The sequence below is a fragment of the Drosophila mauritiana genome, unplaced genomic scaffold (genome assembly GCF_004382145.1).
Source record: "Drosophila mauritiana strain mau12 unplaced genomic scaffold, ASM438214v1 U_1, whole genome shotgun sequence".
NCBI lineage: Eukaryota > Metazoa > Arthropoda > Insecta > Diptera > Drosophilidae > Drosophila > Drosophila mauritiana.
Window position 1 is genome coordinate 36,020 of NW_022881241.1, and position 6,000 is coordinate 42,019.

Here is a 6,000-nt window from a genome sequence, read left to right on the forward strand (position 1 = left end):
TTGGAGGACCAAAATTCTAGAATTTCTGACTTATGGTGTAGAATCATCAGTTTAAGTTGCTTATATGACAGAATAGGTAAATAATTATTAAAAAAAATTTAATCCGGCTTAGAGGACAAAATATCTAGTATCCTGAAGGTGTGTATATTAAAATGGCGAATCTTTAGCATTTTAATGCAATCATGCTAGATTAATATCACTGCACCAACAATGATATATACCTAGGCATTTGGCGCATTGACTCCATAACAGTGCGACATTCGTGACTCTGGGAGCAAAAAGGGCATCTAAACAAACACTAGAAATGCCAGCGAGGACCGCCCTTTAGCTTATTTTTAGTCGCGGGGCCAGAAGTGGCCAGAATGGCCAGGTTGAAGTGGCAGGTGGGCAGGTGGGCAGGTGAACGGGTGTACAGGGCACCTGTCGTCGCCAATCAACCTTGACTAGAACTGGGCGTTGCAGGATGGGAGGGTCACTGGGTTAGGTTACTAACATAAGAGTCAGTCCTGCACAAGGTTGCCTTTTGCTGCTGCCACACTGAGGTAAATATTTTGAGGCAACTTCAGGTGCGTAAAAATGTCAAAAGAGTCTAAAAGTCACTTTAAACCATATTAATAATATAAATTTACAATGGATTTGTTGCTTAGCTGCAAACTTTAAGTAATTCCTAAGGATATCTGTTTGAATATCGCTTACCTGAGATATTACTATTATTTGGAGACTTAAAAAACAATACAACAATTTGTAATTGTTTACATGCATTTTAAAATACTTAGCTTGTAATTGCTATTTTTCCAGTGATTTGTTACTGTTGGTTGGCTTTGGATGCGGTTTGCTTGGTTGGTTGGCCAGCGATTTTCCAATAAAATGAAATTGCATTTGATGATGCCAGGATGTTTTTTTTTTTCCAATCATTCTGATATTTTCGCCCTCACCCGATTTGTTTTCCCATGCTGTTCTCCTTCACCCCTGCCATTTATAGAAAATTGAATAAAAGTGTTGCTGGCATTGCGACAAACTGCTGGACGAATGAGCGCGTGATTGGAGGCGATTTGTAGAAAAGGGAAAGCCGGCTCCTGGCCACCCAGAACCCAGGACCCAGATCCTTGCGTCCTGCCCACGAAGGAAGTGATTAGTGTAGCACTGCTCGACGGCTTCCTTGCGTGAGTCGCGGCATCGTGGAAGCCACGGGAACAAAGCAAACACGGCGCAGCGGAGAAATCCAATTTGTAATGGCTAGCTGGCCAAGTAGTAGCCTTTGATTTCATTGTTTCAACGGGTTAGCGCTCACACACACACAGAGAGACACCCTTACACCTTTTAAGGACTTTTGTAAACATTTTCCACATATTGTGCTGCAAATCGAAAAAAGAAAATCCGAAAAAAGTTTATCCAACCCAAGATGCATTCGACCAAGATTAAAGAGGGCGATGACAGAGTGAGTTGGCCATTCTATTGCCAGTCATATGTGTTGGCCATTAAACGTGGTCAACTAATTTGAATGCCACCGTTTAGGAGGAGATGGAGCTGAATCAAATCTGGCGAGGATGTCGTAAAATCCAGGGCGCCATTTTTCGTTATAACTTTGACATCTGCGCCGACCTAAAGCAGCATGATCCCTGTTGCAGTGGCTTCGTGTCCGGTGAGCACATCCTTCGAATGTATTGCCCTTTTTTATTGCGCCCCTTTTACGACCTAACCCATCTTCTCCAGAGCCCATTTTCACAGCCGTGCTGGGCAAGTATCGCAAGGTGGCCGGCATGTCGGAGTCGGAACTCCGGGATGTCACTGACTATTTCCAAATTCGAGATGGACGCGTGGCGTATCGTCAGTTCTGCAAGGTCGTCTGCAGCGAAAGTAAGTTGATTTTTAGTCAAATATTATCTTTAATCTAACTATTTAACATTTAAATAAAGCACTCCATAAGACCGCCAAAAGTGATCTAGCTACGGGACTGGAGTGGAACGATCCCTGGCATGTGAATGTTGTACCCCAGCCGGAGGATCGCCGACGTCTCTGCCTGATCCTGCTCAAGATAGCCCAACTATGCAATATTCCGCTCATGCCATACTTCCAGGACTACGAACTGGTGATAGATTTGCTTAATCCTATACCCACCATATTAAAAAACCATGCAATTTATTTGTAGATTGCGCAAAATGTTGGAGTGGTTACCGTTGCGCACTTTTCTCGTGTGCTGCACTTCATGAAGATACCACTTTCGGAGTCAGATTTTCTGCTCCTACTCAGACGCTATATGAAGGATGGATACCTGGTGAACTATGTGGCTTTCCTCAAGCACATCGATAATATTATAGCATACCTGGGCGAGCATCATCTACTGGACAACTCGCATGTAAGTGCTAACTTCAATGATAAGGAATTCGCGCGTATGATGAAATGTGTACCGCATGTAGGATATTATCAAGGACTTCCCTGGACGTTTAGTGGACCTAGAACTTTCCCAACTGCCAGCTATTGATGGTTGCAAGGCAGTGCATCCAATCTTTCCTGATGCCTGCAGTACACCCAAAAAGAATCGAAATCAGTGCGACATTCTGTTCTGCATTCAGAACTACGTCTACAAGAGCCAAGTGCGCACCTCCGAGTTCCTGGAGTGCTATGACAGCCTAAACGTGGGCAGCATCACCAAGAATCAATTTGAGCGCGGTCTGTCCAACATGGGAGTGGGAAAATATCTGACCCAAAGGGAAATGTCCATCCTGCTGGAACGCTACACTGACCCCGTGGATATCAATCGAGTGCGTTGGCGCAATTTCGCTGATGAGATCGATACAGGTGAAGAGTAATGAATCCTATGAGCACTATACTCTCTAAACACGGCTCTATATATTTTTAGTATTCACCATAAAGAACCTGGAGAAGATGCCGCAGTGTGTCGTGGAATCACCACTTCGTCACATCCAGGAGTTGCCCAGACCAGGCGCCGTGCCCTGGGAGTCTGTGTCGGCGAATGTTCGTGATATGTGTGAGGATGCATGGCCAAGATTAAGATACGCATCCGCAATCGTCGCCTCTATCTGCATCCATTCTTCCGAAGCTACGATAAGTAAGTTTACGGATCTTAAATGAAGATTGAACTATTTGGCGTTTCCTTTCCAGACTCAACAGTGGACATGTGCGCTGCAATATTACCAAGCAGATCTTCCGCACCAATGGCATCCTTCTGTCCGATCCGGAGCAGGACTCTGTGCTTAGTCGCTATGGAAACGAGCTGGGCTTTTGCTACACCAAGTTTTGGGATGACGTCGATCCGGCGGAGTATGCCATGCCAGCGCTGGTCACCAAGCAGCAACTGGTGGAGTGTCCACCGTTTGCGAGAGACAATTTGGATCCCGAGGATGTCAGCGAGGAGGTCATCGTGCGCATCCTTACGAACGCCAAGCGACAGGCTGTGGTCAAGAGCGTGGCCGTCATCGGAGTTCATGAAGGACTACGATCGCCATCGCGAGGGCGAGATCCTTGAATCGGACTTCAAGCGAGCCCTGGATAACTCAAGTGTAATCATCAAGGAAGAGGAAGCTAACATCTTGTGCAACATGTGAGTTACTCGTTACTTTTTATTTATATTTTATTTTTATCCTTTTAACATGACCAGCTTCCGTTCACCGAATCGCGTGTCCTGCATTCGCTATCGCGATTTCTGCAAGGCCCTCGACGAGATCTTCATTCAACTGGACACGAACATGGGTGACCAGGTGGTGACCGCCGTGCCGCTGCTCCACCTGCCCAATCTGGACTGCGTCGACTGCTTCCTGAGCTTCGACGAGCGAACCATCTGCTCGCAGGCCCTGATGAAGTTGGCCCGCAAGCCGGACGAGATCTCCAATCTGAGCCAGGTGTTCAAGGACTTCGATCGCGAACAGTGCGGCTCGATTACGCAGAATCAATTCCTGCGCGGCATCACGGTGCGCGACATGCATGTAATGCTGAGCAGCCGCGAGTTCCAAGCGATCTGCAAGTGCTTCGGCGTGAAGAAGGGCATGTGCATGGAGTTCAACTACCGGGAGTTCCTGAAAATCCTCGACGTGCTCTTTGCCACGGCCAAATGAAGCGCAACTATTAAGAGTGGCGCGAAAACTAACCCTCTCCAAATTCCAAGTGTATTCCGCCGTTTCATTTGTCCAATTTTTGAATGTTATCAGTTAAATAAAAAACAATCGATGGACTCTTTTTAATTTAGGTTTCTTTAATGTAATCGCTTTAAAACTGATCTCCTATCATTCAATTAAGTTAGGTTGTAATTTCGCTTGAGAATGTTTAATTTTTTTTTAAGGGGGAAAATCCACGCTTCCATGTATTGATTTCCTCGAAATGCTACCTAAAACTGCCCGTCCAGCGCACATTCGGCATTTATGTATACTAATGCCATTCATTCAGCTTGACGGTCGGACGATTTCATAAAGATTTTCATATAGCTATAGTAGTGTATACATAGATAGATTTGATTTAACAATTCGCATTCTTGCAGTGGTCTATACAATTGTGGGGGTGTACGTAGAGAGTGTGGCTTTAGATTTTTTATTAAAATATAAATCTCTTCCTTTCAGAAGTGTACATAAATATAGATGTATTATGTATTATGTATGTATATATGTAGTCTATGAGCGTAATACACATATCTGGAAAACAAAAACTAATCTCGTTTCCGCTTTCTCTGCTCGGTACTAGTATTATGTAATATGGTGGTTTTGTTTGTTGTAGGTTGTTTCTGCTTTGTTGTCTTGTCCTGTCTTGTCGTATATCGTATATCGAATATCGTATATAGTTTTTCTCAATCGAACGGGAAGAAGGCAACCCGATGTGCCAGCCAGTCAACGCTTGCTTCTTTTTTGTTTGTTGTTTCTATAATTATTATTACATATTACAGTTAATTCATAATAAAGTTAAACAAATACTTATACTCTATTGTATTGTGTAATATATGAAACATTTTAGCTGTATTTTGTTTTGTAAGTATTTTGTTTGATTCTTCTGTGTTTTTTTCTATCTTTCCTATCTCTCCGACATCCTGTGCTCTACTGAACGCGTTAAACAATACCTCGCATAATGTATGGGACTACATTAGAAAAACAATTAGTTTCGACACACAGACAACGTGAGCATTGCACAGCATTTAGTTGGCAAATGTTGTTTGCCACGTTCCCTGCAATGTTGTCTTGTGGTTTTGCACGGGTTGAAGGGTTGTTTGGTGGGCGGTTGGTTGGTTGTTTGGTTGGTTGGTTTGTCGGCTTAATGAGCGTGTGGCTATGAAAATTAGCCACTTGCTGAAAAATTACATGTGATGCCTAACTATGTGTGTGTATCTATATTTGTGTTTTTTTTTGTTGTTTTGCTTTGTGGTTTTGCCTTGTATGGTATAAATGATGCTTTTTAGCTGCGTATGATGCTGTTGTTGGAATGGTGCTACACATCAAGTGTGTAAAGGTGTGTTAAGGTTGCTGATGTTGATATTATTGCTCCCAGCCAGCCAGTCTATTCATTTTCATTTTTCCTCATTTCTTTCATACAGATATATACAACGGCGTATGTATATATGTGGTTACCCATGTGGTGTTGTTGCAGAGATGTGTGTTGCTTCTTGTAGTAATGCTGCAATGAAATAATCAACATTAATTAACTGACAACAAAGCGTCGATGATGGCTTCAACTCACCATAACAAACTAAACTAGGTAAAATTCAAATAGTTTGCAGTTATCCGGAGAATGCGAGATACCCAATATGCCCGCCCACGCCCCCTGCCCCTTTTTAGTAGGGCTGGTGCCGCTGCTGGCGTCCACCGCCTCCGCGCTGCTTGCCACCCGTTAAAACCGCCACCGCCGCCTGTTGTGGAAACGTTTGGAAAGTGTGCAAGGCATTAGTCAGTTAAATTCTTCGAATCGAGAGTATCAGATTAAATCAGGCCAAAAAGAAAGACATGCTCAACATCTGCGGGTAGGAAAGGAGAGGGGTTCATCTATAGATATCTTTAACTACGC

General features: G+C 43.7%; 1 long non-coding RNA gene and 1 pseudogene across 1 annotated transcript; one reads left to right on the forward strand and one right to left on the reverse strand.

Moving 5' to 3' along the window:
* Nucleotides 1-1,275: 1,275 nt before the first annotated feature.
* LOC117149029 lies at nt 1,276-4,142 on the forward strand (annotated as a pseudogene).
* Nucleotides 4,143-5,338: 1,196 nt separating this feature from the next.
* LOC117149027 lies at nt 5,339-5,766 on the reverse strand. Its single transcript, XR_004460000.1, has 2 exons — nt 5,677-5,766; nt 5,339-5,613 (listed from the first exon to the last, which is right to left on the reverse strand). It is a non-coding gene; the product is annotated as an uncharacterized LOC117149027 (long non-coding RNA).
* Nucleotides 5,767-6,000: the final 234 nt, after the last annotated feature.